The following is a 16999-nucleotide window of genomic DNA, read 5'->3' as shown; positions in this document are numbered from 1 at the left end:
TTTTTGGTTTTTCTCTGGTACCGGGAACCGAACTCACGACCTTGCGCTTGCCAGGCAGGTGCTTTTGCCGCTGAGCTAAATCCCCAGCCCCCAAAATATGCTCTTGTTAGCCGTACTGTGCCGCAACAGGAAACGGTAAGTTCATTAGGTGTATTAGACTTCATTTAAAACCTTTAAAATATGAAAAAACTGCAAAGCTTCTTTGCATGCAGTAGTATGAAGGATGAAGCTCAGACAGCATGACTAAGCAGCATGAATGCTATGCAGTTCATAGCACCTTTGGAATCTGCTAAAATTTTAAGCTAAAGAGCAACCTTTCTGAAATTGGTAAGCAGGTAAACAATTGGCAGGCAGCCCATTTTCAAGGGAGGGGGAAAGGAAAAGGGAGCAGTGCTGGAAAATAAAAGTGGGGGCCACCAAAGATCCCCACTTTGACAGACTGAGTCAGCACAACTCACTGCTGTGGAGGGAGCAGGTGTTTCCTGGCCTTCTACACAAACAGATTTTGCTCTTCATAAATGACTGATAGGTGAATGATGGGAAATGCGTTGGTAACACAGCTTGGTGAGACCTATGAGGAAAACCGTAGTTTTTCAGACCTTCTTTATTACCAGCCATTTTACAATGCCTATTCCACTTTCAAGCCACTCCCTTAGGAATCTGAGTTTGAACTAATGACTCTTCCTACCATGTTCCCAGTGGATTAGAAAGAGAACGGGTGGGTAGGAAGCTGGAGAGTGTAAATTGTAGAAAGAAATCATACAGTTCTTTTTCCCTAGTTTGAGAGCCTCCAAATCAGTGACAGAAGACATTGAATACTTTTTAAAAATGAAATCATGTTATCTAACTAGTTGGGAAGGAATGGGAGGGAAAGATTTGAACTCTTCCAAAATGTAATAGATATGGTGTACATGTTATTATATATACCCATAGACCCAACTATTTTCTTACTAACAAACTTTGCTAACCACCTGTTATACAAATTATCACACCTAGCACTATGGTAGATACATGCTATAATGTACAGTCTACAAGGTGATAAAACTCACACATACCTGCTCTAAGAGAAAGTGCTGCGAAATATGGGATACAATGGGAGCTACGCACTTAAAACATTTAGAGAAGGGAGTGGTTTCTTCTGGCAGAAGTTACCAAGATAAATTCAAGGAATAAGGGGCATAGAAGGAGATATTAAAGGGTATTTAGCTTAATATATGCAAAATAACAAGGATTTTGTGAAATAGCCAAATAAAATTAAGCATAATGAAAACACATTATGTACAAATTGTGCTGATTGCCTTTAATACGTTCTCACAAGGAAAAGTCCAATCTCAAACAGGTTTTGATTCTATCCCTCCTAAAATGAGCTTCAAAATGAGCTAGATTCCTTTTTTAGCGTAATTACCAGAGCACTTCCCAAACTTCGCAACACGAGTGACATTTGGAAGCCGTAAACTCTAGAAACTGTACTCACAGAATGGGTTTGTGATTATAATGCACAAAAAGTGATTGTTCATTTTCTCTTATTAGAAAAGTCCCTGGTCTCCAAAGCAGCATTCATCCGGCCCCCACTTCAGGCTGGAGTCATGCAGATTGGAGTTGACTCTCAATTATACCAAGTCTTTCTCCAAAGATGACAGTCCAAATACAGTAGAGATAAAATACATCAAGGTTTAAAATAGGCCCGTTCAGCCCCAGTGCCGCTTCATCATGAAATGATATAATTCACTGATGCCTCTGCCTAGCCTAACATATGTTCTATTCACAGTCCGCGTCACTCTTCATTTGTAATTATTTCCTTTTTTTCCCCTTACCCCATCTTGTAATACTTTGCTTGGTTGAAGACAAATACTGAAAGGCAAAGAGCATTATCATATGATGACCTGTTCCAGGGTGTTAAACCCCTGTCAAGGTTTGATTTTAACATGGGGTATCGATGACAGTATATCAATTCAGGCATCATGTCCTGAATTAGACTATATTAATTATCACTTGAGTGCAATATGCATGAAAATGCTGTTTCATTGACTAAAAGAATCTGACTGAATAAAAATCCATTTCTCATCTGGTTGCTTATGGATAAAGACATTTTTTTTCTCTTTGCCTTGGATTGTTCTTTATTAAATATGATTTTCATATGATTGTATGAATAAATTGTCCTACCCAACAGCAGATTTGAATGGTTTTAAACAAAGAAAATGTAATGGGTTGTCTATTCTTGGTATGTCTCCAACAATGTATTTACGGTTAATAGTTTAGGCAGATTATTTATAACAATAATGCCAAAAAACAAAGTTCTTACTTTCAGCTTTCATGAGAAAAAGAGATTTTTAAATTGTTGCTTCCTTCATTTGAAGAAAATGAAAGTTATAACTTACAATTATTTACAGATGATGGAACAGCAACAAGCCCTGTGAGGTTACAAATACATTTAAAAGTGAAACTAATATTATTCTTATTTTTGAAAAGAAGACATTCACATGAAGCATTTCAATGCTAAACAAAGTTAAAATTACTCACAAGTTCAACTGACATGCAACTGTGTATACACTTACTCGCTAGGGAGACAACTAGATAACAAAAATACGAAAAACAATAGAGGCCTAACTTACCACATAAAATCTCTCGGTGCTTAGAATATCTAGTGAAGTTTTAATAACTATTGTTACTTTTTGCTTACAATAAAAAATGTTCTAAATTTTCTCGTTATGACTTAAAATGTTTTTCCAATAATCTCTCAAAACTAGAAAACATTCTTTAATTTAAAATATGAAACTAAACATCTTAAACCAGAATTTCTGTAGAAGAAGAGAAATGTTCAGCCAATGCACTCAGTTCATACATTAGGAATGTCTTTGAACTCTAGTGGAAATTTAAGAATAAAACATTCCCTTGGAAAAAAAAAAGTCTGAAATATTTCTAGCTCTGCTACAGGTGTTTATTAGTACACATGATTCTAGAATTTCCTCCAAAGTGGCTTTTCCGGTAAGAATTTCACAAATGGTTATTTATGTATTGGAGGAAGAATTTTAAAATTTGGAAGTATGTATTTATTTTATCAAAAAGAAGGTGTTGTAATGTTCATATTCAAGTTGGCAACTACAGAGTTACCGGAACTAATACAACTCCTGCAGCTCTTCTTTCCACCAAGTTCTTTTCTCTAATGTCGCTAGGGAGAACATCCTACAGACCCCAGCAGGAAGGGGAACTCTGTGTGGTAATGTGTCCACGGTGAGGCGCCCTTGAACCTGTATCAAACTTGTCCCTATCAAAATGCGAAGGACATTCCCAAGGTCATTCACCCATCACCACAGTGAGGCCTGGCCACAAAGAGATTCGTTGTACAGGGCATAGGCTAAAATCTTGATTTTAGAAGCAGTTGAATTATACCATCGTCTTTGAATGAGAATCACTGACTACTGCACTTAGATCACGGCCAGGAAATAGGGCCCAGATGATCCACCTCTGTTGGCCTAGAAGGTATCCAATAAAACTCAACTTTGCTTCCCGTTTGGACTGTTAAGTTTATAGAGAAATTTGTAGCATGAGGAAAAATCAGTATGTTTACGGGGCACATACTTGGCATGATGGAAGAAGTACTGGGCTATGAATGATAAAAGTTATGATACATTCCTGGCTTTGCAACTTAGTTATGTGAAACAAACACAAATCTTTTCTCTGAAACAGAAAAAATACTGCCTATCTTCCCACAGCGGTGGAGTGCGTGGCAGGGGTTGTTGTTACTCAAGGTGCGCTGCTGCTGACCAGGCATTACTATCTACAGTAACTGCGGAGCGCTGCTTATGCTTCTAGGCTGGCAAGTCAGTGAGTAACAGGGGCTGTGGGGCCTGGACCATCGACAGATGAGGCAGCCCTGGAAGATGTTGACCTACTCCACAGTTTTTCCAGTACAAATGTTTGTAGCTCTGAAGACTTGTTGGATCTCATTTAACTGTGCTTTTATTATTTCCCCTTCACCATAGTTTCATAGCTTTCATGTTTAAATGTTCTCCATTTTTCCTTCTCTTTGTTTACTGGTTGTTCAGAGCAAGGCCAAAGGGACCCATTCAAAAATCCCTCTGACAACAGTAAACACACAGACATACGCAGCTGGCCTCCAAAGAAAGAAATTTTCAGTTTGAAAAAAAGTACATTTGAATATTAAATTAGTTAAAAAAATTTAAAATCTCGCAGCTGGAAACATCCTATCCACTTTTTGCCATCAGGTTCCCAGTTCATAATTCTATAGCTACTACAAAAGCTTTTTCTCTACTCACCTATATTAATAAGATCATGAGTAATGACCACCTTTCCTAATTTGGGTACGTAAGCCAAAGGCTTAGAGTTAACTTGTAAAACAAATCTCTGTCTCTCTCTTCCTTTCTCTTTGACACATACACCCTCTTTCTTTAGTGCTATAATAATAAAAAAACTCATTGCCTGCTAGTGAAAATGGCCTATCATGACTATGATACCATCAGAATACAGAGTTTCACAGCTAGCACAATGTAGGATTGACATATGACATTTATAAAATGTCAGAATCCCTCCCCCAATTTTTACAGCCTATTCCCCAGTAGGCTTTCACAATGTAAAATGAACTAAAGGCAACTGTGTGCTCATTAGCTGTGCCACTTCTGATACATTATGTCGATTGACAATGAACCACTGTGATATCAAAGTGCAGGTGTAAAAAATAATAAGGCAACTGCGTGTGTAACAAAATCTCACTAACTGAGACTGTGTAATAAATATGGAAGGAGGCAGTTTTTATTCATTGAAAGTGTGGCATGGTACATCAAACATAAAAACCAAGGAAGGATTTTGACATGCCAAACTCAATTAAAATTTGTTTTCGTGACTATCATTGGTGAGACTCAGTAACTAATTTGTGAATGTAAAGGGTGACTATGTAAGTTCCAAATAGAAGGATCTGAAGATATCAAGAGATCCAGATGGTGCCTGAATCAGAGCTGGTGTCTAATTGGCAATCACTATCATATGTAATAAGTAATAGGTAGCTTGTCATAATGAAAATTGCTATATTATGTTTAAACCTGTTTATCTACTTCCTGTCAGTTGAGAGAACATGTACAGACACCCTTTGCATGGAGCATCCTCCACGTTCCAATGGCCTCGGGACCTTAACATTTAGGAAAATACCTAAAGTACAAAACTTAAAATAATGAATAAAGCAAAAGAACCATGCATAATAATTTGAATACCTAGAGTAGTTCTATGACCTCCCTACTTCTCCCAAATAAAAGATACATTTATGTTTTCTTACTTTTTAGAGTTACCCATACCAATAAGTGTAACATAAAATACAATTATTATAAGATAAAAACCTAAATTCAAAAGATGGTAAATACATTGGAAAAGAATGGGCAGGTTTTTTTAGGTTTATTGGTACAAATTAGATATACATAATAATCATATTCATTATAGGGAGTCTGTCCTTATATATGATAGAATGTCTAGTTTTGATATGCCTTCATCACTTAAAAATGATTTAGTGTAATGAACTGTCTGAAAAATTCCAGTATTGTGTACATATAACATTCATTTTTTTTATATAGCGGCAGTATCCCATCAGAACTTTTGAGGCGTATGAAATATCTTCACAGAATGATAGAAATTCTGACCACATAGGCAAATTTGTGATTAAATTCTATTGTATTTACTAAGCCTTCAGTTTAAATTGGAAAAGTTACTCGCATAAAGTACTTCCTTCACAGTAGTCTCCAATGGATCACCTCAGAAAATATATGGGGAGATTAAAGAGAAATTATCAGAGATGTCATTCACAATACTGGTATCAATCTTTAAATACAGATGTTGTGGCCATTTGTCCTTTCTATACTTTGTTTATGTGATTAATTGCCTTAATAATAAAAAAGTACAATAGAAAGGACAAGTTGCAGTAAGAGTTTTCTAACTTCAATATGCATCCAAATTATCTATGGAGCTGATAACACAGTACTCTAACTAAGTAGGAACTGAACTGGGGTCCCATGAGAACTATGCTAACCCCCTTCTAAGGGTGCAATTACCTTGCACCCTTGCTCTAAGTCCCACCTCTTAAGAGTGTCTACAGCCTTCCACATTAGCACACTGAGCACCAAGCTTCTAATCTATGAACCCTTAGGGGAAAAACTGCACCCACACCATAGCAGATGGTAAGATAGAATCAGGAGCATTCCTGCTCCCCATCCTTCTGGGCTCTTCTGTGTTTCTTAATCACGTTTTAGGAGATATTCATTGTACCCTAAAGTCACTTCTTTTGTGAGTTTCTTTTAATTGCCATTGGTAGACCAAAAGACCTATAAGATCAAAGAGCTTGGGTCTTCATCACTGCATATAAGCAAGGGTTTAATCATTTGGGGAGAAAGAGAATGGAGATTTTAAAGGATTTCTTTTGGTACTAAATCTCTGAGCATCACTGCAACACAGACATGGTCAGGTGTTACTTGTGGACAAATGAATTTAAATTCAACAAATATTTATTAGGAGTTTCTGCTAAACGCAGGATACTCTGACCTCTAATTTTACAAGGCTGGTCACCCCACGGCCTCTCAGAACCTTACACAGTGTTTGATGTCTATCACATTTGAAAATTTTTTTCTGATATAAAGCAAATTTAAATTAGAACGTAAACATTTGTGGGAGAGAAGATTAGATGCAATTTCTTCTGAGGGAGCTTTGAATCGGTGTTGGTTTAAGAGGTTAACCAGCCACTCAGCCACGGGACTGAAAATGAAAGTAAAATACTAAAACTGCAAAATAGAATGGAATTTATTATGATTATATTTCACATAATAGGACAGGCATCCATATAGAGACATGTAAACATAAAGACTCTAAAAATAAGATTTTCTGCATGAGAAGTACGAAGTTCCCTGCTGACTACGAAGAATGCTTGTATTTTAGAAAGGGATTGTTCATTACTTGATTTGTTCAGTCAGTAAATACCACAGTGAGTACCTGCATTTACTCATTTATTCATTCATTCCACAAACAAATGTGAGCGGGCTTTGTGCAGTGCCTCCTTCCATTTGGCCCGAGATTTATCCTGATGCTCAAGCATAAGAGATCTCTCATCCTCACTCCTTTGGAAGAGATGAGACTGAATGAAATCTTTTTCATTCAGGCTCTTTTTCCTATCTGCAGAGGGAGCACTCTTTGCCATATACTGTGCCACGGAAATTGGCTTTAAAGGCAACACATACCGCCTTGCCAAATGTCCAGTTGGAAGCTGGAAACTGCCTATTTCCTTTCTCAGCCAGGACTTAGCGCTGTCTCTATTCACTGGGCTCCATTCATGTTCTGGTATTATTCATACACATTTCTCTCCTTTCCATGGTACTGTAGTCTCCCTCACGGTACGCAGAATAATACGCTGCATTATACCATCTTTGGCAATTAGCAAAATCCTCTATACCAAAGTATTCAGTCAGTGTTGTTAAGCTGCTGGATATTTTAATTGAAACATGTTGCAAAGTGTGGTTGTTGGGCTGATGATAGCATGGGATATGAAGATGCACATGACATAGTGGAATTTTTCTCTTAGCAGAGGAGATAAAACACATTCTCAAATAGCTGTACTACAACGTATGGAGTGATAAGGGTCACAAAAGTGGTGCAAAAGTGGTGTGATGAGAGTTCAGGGGAGGGAGAGATTACTTGCAGCTGTTCAGTGTCCAGAGCTCTGCTCTGGGCAGTGGGGATTATAGGATAAAAGAGACAGAACTTGCTGCACTGGTTGTGCACACGCAGTAGCTGATGAGAATAACAAACACACAGCGTCTGGTTAAAATCTCAAAGATGCACATACAAATCCAAAATGGATGGTACAGTCTGTAGTACACTGTTTCAGAAGGAAAAAATTCACAGGTGCAAGGGTGTTTGGGAACGCTTTCCTAGAAACACTCAGCATCAAGCCTTTGACGTAGACAGAACGACTAATTGAAAAGGGAGATTTCAGGCATAGGGTATAACACTAGCAATGTCTCAGAAAGAAAGGTGAGAAAAGGAGATTCTCTTTGTAAAAGCAGCCATCTGGATGCTGTGCTATGGCTCATCAATTCCCTTCAATGAACCCTAAACAGAGACAGACGAGAGAGTAGAGTCTCACGCAGTACAAACAGCAGAGAGGCCTTGAGCTGCTCCGTCAGTGGACAAATATCCCCGCATACCTTTAGGCTTCTGTTTAACTGGGGAACACGGTGCTGTGCCCTCTGCCCTCCTGATCTTGTTACCTTCTATGAATCTGTTAAAGCTATCTTCCCACATGTTAACTCATTTATGACCTCTGACCCTTGTGCCAGATAATCGGCATATCATGCTAATCATTTATGAAATCAGATATAGAATTTTCTAGTGAAAGATTTGAAAGTGGTATACAATAAATTGTGAGAAAGAAAACTGGCTGTGTATACTAACTCAATATGCATCAGGAAAAAAATCGTGGTGTTCTTCTATCTTTTAGAAAAAAATAGATTTAATGTATTTTTTCCCCTATATTTCATTGTATTCTCTTTTTCTGTTGTAGAGGTATACCTGATGCTTTTCACATTGCTTGCTATGGCTCCCAGAAGTTGCATACCAACATTTTCACATTTCCAGGATACTCTTACTGAAATGGAATCAGATTCTTCCCCTCAGACTCTTTTTGGTTCCTACTTTAAATGGTCTCAAGATGTAGGTTCAATGTTTTAATTCTCAAGGATGTGTTTTGTCCTTGAGATACTTGCAAAAATCACTGTTCTCATTAATGAATATAATAATATTGTTTACATTCATGCCCTTGTTCATAAGTAGATTTTTAAAACAATGTTTTTATTCTTGGTAACATCATATCATTATATTTCACTAAAATAATGTGGGGGAAAACAGAACACGGTCAACTACTTAGCATATCATAATAAATCATGTAAAAGTAAAATTATTACAGAAATAATTTTATCTGCAACAAATCCTAAGTGCTCACTAGGGTAGTTATTCCCAGGAATGATGTGGTAAAATTATAGCTGCCAACTTACTGAATGAGCAACACAGTTGAAGTTACTGTAGAGCTCTGTTCTAACAGTTTGGAAGGATTTTCAAAACTCATTATATGTAATATACAATGAAAGCTTCTAGGTTTGTTTTGAGAAGCTCCTTGTCGTTTGCTTATTTCATCAGAAAAATCAGACAAGCATAAGATTTTCATAATGGGTTCCTTAATTGCACTTAACATGACTAACTATACATGGAAGACATATAACAGTCATGTGTTTATGCCAAAAGATCATGAAAACTGGAGTGCATACTGAAAGTATGCAGGGACTACTTTTGTTTTGTGAAATTGCAGAAAAATCTGTAAATAGCAAGGGTGACCTCCAGTGTGCACGCGGTTTATACCACTGCAGTTCTCCATTCACAGAGAGCACACTGGGTGCTCCAGTTTTCCACGGCATACAGAGAAGGGTTTTTCTACCTCAAAACGTGTTTGTGAGTTCAAAACAGTGATTTTGTTCTGTTTTTAGGTTTTGTGTTCTTTGTTGTTGTTTTTTAAATTTTTTGGAGCTTCTGCTGTTGATGGGAACCTAAAAACACAGAAAAGATCATGGGAAAAGAATCTGTCACTCAAAAAGTTAGAAAACTAATTTTTTCACATATGATCTGGATAGGGTTTATATTCGTGAAAGCACTGAACAATAAGTTGAATTTACAGCTTTGAAATAAAAATGCCAAAAAGACCTTTTAATTTCCATACTACCATGCAAATAGTAAAGCTACCTGATGAAATTTCTACATACAGAGGCAGTCACTTAGACTAAATAACAAACTAACACCACCCAGAACTGAACTTTTTCAAAAAAGCTTTTTAGATAGCCTCCAAGAGCAAAAGCTTTTCACTGTACATAACATTTCTTTTTATGAAAAGCTAATGGCTTGCCACATTGTACAATATAATTTCTATTTGTCTCTAATCTCAACACAATAAAAACTATTCACACGCGAATAAAAAGCATGGTGCTTTTCTTACAAGCTAGCTCAATATTGCTCACTTACTTTATCTTTTCGACTGCAGGTAACACAAATCATCGCAAACTACCAGGGAATTTTTCTTCGCAGATTTTATTTTTATTGCTTTACTTGGTGAACAACTGGAACTTTGAGGAGAAGGAGGTTTCTTTACAGAAGATTGTGTTAGCAAAAACCTCCAGTTCTGCCTCAGCCAACCGGACCACACAAAAGACCTAATTAGGTGGGTACCCACCAGAGTTCCAGCCTGTCAGAGTCAGCGTCACTGTCTCCGTGAGGCACATCTACTTTCAAAGGTCTATGTCGTGGACGTTAAAAATTTGCTCCAGGCTGACTCTTGGCATAAAAGGTAGAGGGCTGAGGATGAATTGCTTTTTATGAATATTCATAGCAATCAGTGTGGACTTCTTAAATTCCTAGACAGGATAGAGTGTCAATAACTGCATGCGATCTAGTTGTTTATTCAGTTTATAATATACACAGAGGGTGCATAGGTGTGCACAAAAGTTCCTTTGCTAAAAGAATATAATGAATGAATTGTTTAAAATTCACATTGGTTTAAATTTGCTCTAGTTTTAGTAAATTATAAATTATGATTCCCAAGTATGGTATAATCTCAGAAATGGTTATTATTCCTCGAACTTGCTATGATCTATCATGTCAAGAGTCTGTGTGCTACCTGCTAAGAAATGCCTGGGTGGGCCCTGACAGGTTTGGCCCTGATGGCTCCAGAGGAGCCATTATTGTCTATTGTGTCAATATTTTGCTAAAAACCAGGCCTTTGCATATCAGATAGTAAAGATAACTCAATCTATTATGTCAATAATATGGTATAAAAGTCATTCTCTTGGATTTACACAATTACAGTTGTAGACATGTTTTGTCAATGGGCTTTTCAGAATACCTTTTGAGGACTCCCAGAACATAACATCACTCGAATCTCACTATGATTTCTGTTTTAATCTAAAAATTCATCTTTGCATGCCATCTTATATGTGGTAGTTTGCTACCATAGAAAGTTTGGAAGGAAAAACTAAATTCACCTGATAGAATGATTTTCATTAACTCCTCTTTAGAGCAAATTAAATTCTCCAGCCCCCCCAAAACATTTTAGATAACTTTTTAAGTAAAGATACCCTTTACTTTCTTTCCCGAAGGACACTAATGAAAATTACCAAGGCAGCTTTGACCTTAATTCACACCAAAACGCACGGACACCACAGGGGCTCTACATTGAAAATGTTTTCAGTATTCATTTTGTTGTACAGTTTCTAAAAACAAAAGGAGGAAAAAGATGAGTTCAGGTATCAGATTTTTATGTTTATTTTCAAAGATATTGTGTAAGTAGGGATTTTATTTTTAGAACGTATGATTTGTTAAATGTTTTAAGATTCAACTTTATTTGAGACTCCAGTATTGAATGTTGGTTATATCTCTAAATACTAACAATTATCAATGCTTAATAATACAGAAAGCATAAAAGAATGTGTAAACAAAAATGCATAGTAAGGTTTTAAATTATAGTCCAGGCTAACTCTTTCAGAGGTACACTTTAAGTCCAGAGAGAAGAGAGTAACTTATGTGGTTGATATGCATAAATTGACTTCTCATCCTAGGCGTTTGTTAAAAACCCACACTGGCAAAATGTCAGTTATATTCATGTACCAAGTTGAAGATAAAGAATTTTTTTTAAATAGTATCAAATGCCATACATTTCAAAGAGGAATTCTAATAAAATGTCTCCTTTAGTAATTTTATACAAATGGGTAAGTATCATAAAAAGTAGACACAGTGTTCTTTTTGTGATTTTTAAGAAATACTTCTCAGATGTGTCAGACATGCCTAGATTTTTCAGTATGAGAATATTTTTTTTTTAATCTTGGCTCCGTTCTTATAAAGCAATGTTTTGGCAAAGTCGGCAAGTTTCTTAAATGAAGATTTTTTTTCTTTCCTTCTAGGTATCAGGAGACCATTTTAATTCACTCACCGGCTAAACTCTCAAAGGGACTGGTGTATATGGTAACATAGGAGCCAATATCCTAGCTATCAGTTTTCATACAGCCGCGCTGGACCTTTACATTACAGCTGCCCCACATTTATTGTTCTTTCATTGCATCTGTCAGCATTTCCTGACAGCGCATTATGGAGCACATGGCTACAAAGTCAGTATCAATCAGCCCACGATCATGCAGATATAAGTAGCAGACTATTGATAATGGGCCTTAAATCAGATCATCATGGTTTAAGCATAGATTCTTAAAAGGCAGCAATCTCAGGGGAACTCCTACTTGCCTGCACCTGTTTCAGACCGAATTTTTCTACTATCTACAACTTCTGTGAAGGAAACAAAACCAAACCAAACAGAAAAATACAAAAAACAAATGGACCTGTTAAACACAGACAGACTTATGCTGTAATACGTTTCATCATGTAAAAGGAAACACAACTGCAAAAAGGTGGCAATGAATACAACTTTTAGCTCTACCTCTTCTCAAAGCAAATATAGAGAAGTTATATACATATATATACATATATATGTGTGTGCCTATATATACATATATAGTCTCCTTCTACATAAATGAAGCAGCCTCCCAAGCCTCACGTACACTCACGTGGATAAGAACACTTCTGCTGTGCTTTGGCAATGTCTTACTTCAAAGCGTTTCAACTTGGTATGGCCATTTAACAAGAAAAGTCCGAGAATTCATAGTTTAGCGGTACACTGCACTCAACTTGAGGTACTATGTAAAAAACAAAGGCATCTAATTTCCCTCAGACATAAATAATAAAACAAAACAGGAGTTGCATGCAAATTTAGTAACATAAAATTTAAGGTGATAAACAGGATGGAGGCTGGCTTCTTGTTTAGTATTCCTTAGTTATCACCATAATTGCTGCATGTCTGTCATCACTAGCAAAAGAAAAAAGTGTCTTTCTCAGCTGCTCCCCTGCTTGTTTTGTTCGCTATATTCTCGTAAAGTGGGAGAAAATAAGTGTCATTTAATGAATAGTGCTATTCTTTGTCTGACAGCTTCATATCTGCTAGGTGTAGGAGGCCTACTACTTTCTTTTTCTGATAATGTTTTTGACAGTGTGCTAAATTCCTCCCCCAAAAGGCCGGCGTGTATATTCTGCTAAAAGGGGTTTCATCTCTCCTGAATGGGTGCCCTCTTTTAACCCCCTTCAGCTTCTGTTCTTACATTAATTGAGCTGATCAGATTGAGCATATGAATTTGTCTTTGATGTATTCGTATGTTTAGTTGACGTTGCTCTCTCTCTCATTGGCAGCGGACAGAGCTCTCAGACAAATAGGACTGTTGCCATGGTAACAGGCAATAGCTAGGGATCTCTTGAAAAATATTTTTATTTCAAAATTCAAACTGGAAAATTCTCACTGGATATAGTTCTCAGTTCTAAACGTGTCATATCTAATGATGAATGCAATTAGGAATCCCACCAGTGTTTTAAATAATAAATTAGCCTAATTTTCTAGGCCTGGCATGATGACACACAAATACTAAAAAGGCGTCTTCTTTTTTAAAATCCATGACAAAGGACTTATTAATGACTTTTGTTCTTAGGATTTCAAATTAAAACGGATGGTGGGCTAATGATAGTGCTTTCTATCTGCTAAAAACCAGAGGCCTAGAGGAAAACTTAGTTTTTTTAAGCAAACATTTCAAGCTGCTCTGATATTTGATTATTTCATTTAAAAGAAAAAGCAGGTGTGGAAATCCTTGTATAAATGTTGAGTGCTATAGCAGTTGGTAAATCTCAGTGGATGAAAAAATGCCCATAGCCATTTTTAATTACTGAGCATGAGAAAAAGGAATGAAAGCAGAACATAAGTTTTATAGATGGCTATCATCTTACAATGGTGAGATTTTTAAATTTTCACTATGTTATTCAGAATAAAAGAAAAACATCAGTAGATACATTAATATGTAATATAAATTTTAGCTATATTTTAAAAGTTAATTTATTCACGACTGTACAATTCCGGTTGCGTTAATTATTGCTTCTCTCAGTCCTACCATGTGGGGCTGACGTGACAATACGAATCGCTGTACAGTTGGAGAGCTTCAAGGTCCAAACATAAGGTGGAATCACATTATGAAAGAGGTTATTAAAAACAAATCAAATTTTTCTTTTCTTTAAACTCTTTTTAGCATTTTTCAGGTTTTTGATATCTGTTACTCACTGTGTTATACATTAAAACCCAGTATTAGCTTTCTGATATTAACTGGCATTAGTGTTTTCTTAATTTTGAGTGAAAATAGCCAATGTAATAAAATCAAGCAAGTCCACAAATATTTTGAGTTTATCTAAAGAAAATTGACCTTAATTCTTACAATGTCAACATACAGATTAGTGGAGAGAGGGGAGAAATTAAATCCAAATGGCAGAATGTTTATAACACATGTCTTTCTGTGTTAAATAAAAGTTTATGTTAAAGTGGAAAGATAGCAAAAAGGTAAAACTAAGATATTAGCACTTTTAAATTTCTATACTTTTAGGATTACTTTTACATAATAAGTTTGTTACTATGGTGTAACATATGAGTATTTCAACTTTATTCTAGGTTATGTTACTCAACCACCTGAATGTTACTTTTTTCCTCAAAAACAGAAGTGCACTATTTTCTAAAAAGAAGAAAAACACAAAAACTAAAATCAAATTTATATGAAGCACTGCAGGTGGGACTAGCTGAGAAGGTCTCAGCTTCTGAGGTAAGTAAACATTTCTTTCCTTTATTCTATTTCTGAACCATTTCATAAAAAGAAAATCCACACTGAAGACAGGAACCCAAGTCTACTTCAGGGTGGACTTTTGTCCACCCTGTCAATGGTGGGCCCCTCCAGGTCCCCCTGGGAGGTGAGCACACACCTGCAGGTCTAGGCAGGCTCCTCATCCATCTGGTGTCTGGAGAGACACAGAAACAGCCACTGTGACTGAAGGGGACACAGGACACCTTCCTTGGGGAGACTTGATTGGTTCCTCTGACGTGGGCAGTGTGTCTTCTTAGCTGTCTTTCAGAGTGATGAAAGCACTTTTTAAAGTTTCTTCTATTATTTTTAAAAATATACACTGCAGAAAAGCTAAAACATTTCTTGAAAGTGACAATTTTAGTATATGTTTAGGAAAAAACCCTTAAAGACAATGACTGGTCACTCTCTCAGAACTCTTTCTATTAAAAGTCATTTTTGAAAGGGCCCATTTCACTTGTCCTCCACCTTATGGCAGGTGATCATGAGTGGTAAGACAAAGAAGGAAGAAACGGGAATGCTTTTCTTTTTTTTTCCTATGCCTACATTAGATAGTAAGACATGAAAAATACACTGTTTCATCTCCCAGTTATCAACAGCGACATCTTGGAACAGTGAGAGAGTGAACTCAGATGGCTCCTTATCCCACTGTCAAACCTCGAAGCTCCTGGAAGTCACAGCCCTCAAAGTTCCTGTCTCCTTAGGTCTGCACCACCGCACTCCTGATGTGACTAACTATCCAGAAGTTGTACACATTGCTCAGGGGAGCACCATATTGTCATGTTGGGTTGGAATATGAAAGACCCGCCTGTAAGTGTGTAAAATATTTTGGAAATACAAAGTATGAGGATGCCAGCTTCTTTTCCTGCTCGGCACTGTGCAGATCTACTCCAAATACAAAGTAGCTCATTGACTTTGGCGCTCAAGGCTTAAATCCGCTCCATAAAGCGTCCACAGAGCCAAAATGAAAGCCAAACACACATTGTTACCGAGGCCTGTGCTGCATCCCGCAACTCCAGGGATATAACTCAAAAACAATTTACTGCAGAAAATATAAGGCAACATAGGGCAGTGGCAAGAGACCTAGATTTGGAATAAGAATGACAAGGTCAGACATTTCTCACTAGCACCCAGACCTTAAGTGACCTCCCTGAGCCATAATGTCTTAATCTATAAAATAGGGATCATATCAGTCCTCCTCCTAGGGTTATTGGGCAGGGATGAGATAATAAATACGAATGTGCTTTAAAATATAGATTGCACTTAAACCTATATTCTCCATAGTTTTAGAATTGTAATCAAATACTGATTTTGCTTAGTAAATTTCATTTCTTCTAAAAAATCTTCGTATTTATAATCACAACTAATTTAGTTGTATAGTGTTAGTGTCTTATGTTAAAAATCAGAAACATTGGTTTGAAAACACACATTACTTCTTTATGAAAAGTCCTTCGTTTTAGAAAATACACAAATTAAAAAACCAAATGTCTAACTCCTGGATACCATTATTTCTGCAATGGAGTATCGTTTTGAATTCATTTATTTACAAAGTAAGAGAAATTACAGAGGGAATTAGTCAAAGGCAAAAATTAAATGTTCCATTCATTTTAATGCAGTCGATTACAATGAAAAGTGTTTAAAAGAACTATAGTAAATTTAATTTGATATAACATTTCTAGGGTATATATTTCAATGAATTTAAATATAGTCATCATTAGTAATTATGTCTATTCTAGATTATGTACAAATAGTTATAGGTATATCTCTAAATATGATAGATACAAAGTTAGGAAAGATGGTTGTAAATATGCAAAATAGTTCTTCAACAGCAAATGAATTCTATTCTGAAAATTTGTAAGTAAATTTCTTATTAGGAGCTTGGGAAGTATTTTATCCCAGAAACAAATTTAATACAATGTGGCTGCATCAAGCTACCTGAGAAAAAAATCCACTTGACCCAGAAGTTACCATAGTGATCACTAACCATATATGGACAAGAATTTCTCATAAAAATATACACTCTATCTTTCCTGAAGCCAGACTAGTGACCTCATGCCTTTCCCCGGATTACTTCAGAGTTGGGAAGGGTGGGTGCTGCAGTGGTGTGAGCCCTGAGAGAGCAGGGAGCAGATGCAAATTTCTTCATAACTAGACACAAAAGTTCAGGAAGAGAAACAAAGAATGGGGTTGGGAATATAGCTCGG

At 36.5% G+C, this 16999-nt stretch overlaps 1 protein-coding gene across 6 annotated transcripts in view; it reads right to left on the bottom strand.

Annotated features, from left to right (window-relative positions):
• Kiaa0825 (KIAA0825 ortholog) overlaps nucleotides 1–16999 on the bottom strand; it is a 384762-nt gene that overhangs the window by 144313 nt on the left and 223450 nt on the right. The gene's annotated exons all lie outside the window — the stretch shown is intronic.

Source organism: Chinchilla lanigera, unplaced genomic scaffold (assembly GCF_000276665.1).
Source record: "Chinchilla lanigera isolate Chin_1 unplaced genomic scaffold, ChiLan1.0 scaffold00017, whole genome shotgun sequence".
Classification (NCBI taxonomy): Eukaryota; Metazoa; Chordata; class Mammalia; order Rodentia; family Chinchillidae; genus Chinchilla; species Chinchilla lanigera.
The sequence above is the reverse complement of the archived record's forward strand: the minus strand, read 5'-3'. Positions and strand labels throughout refer to the sequence as shown.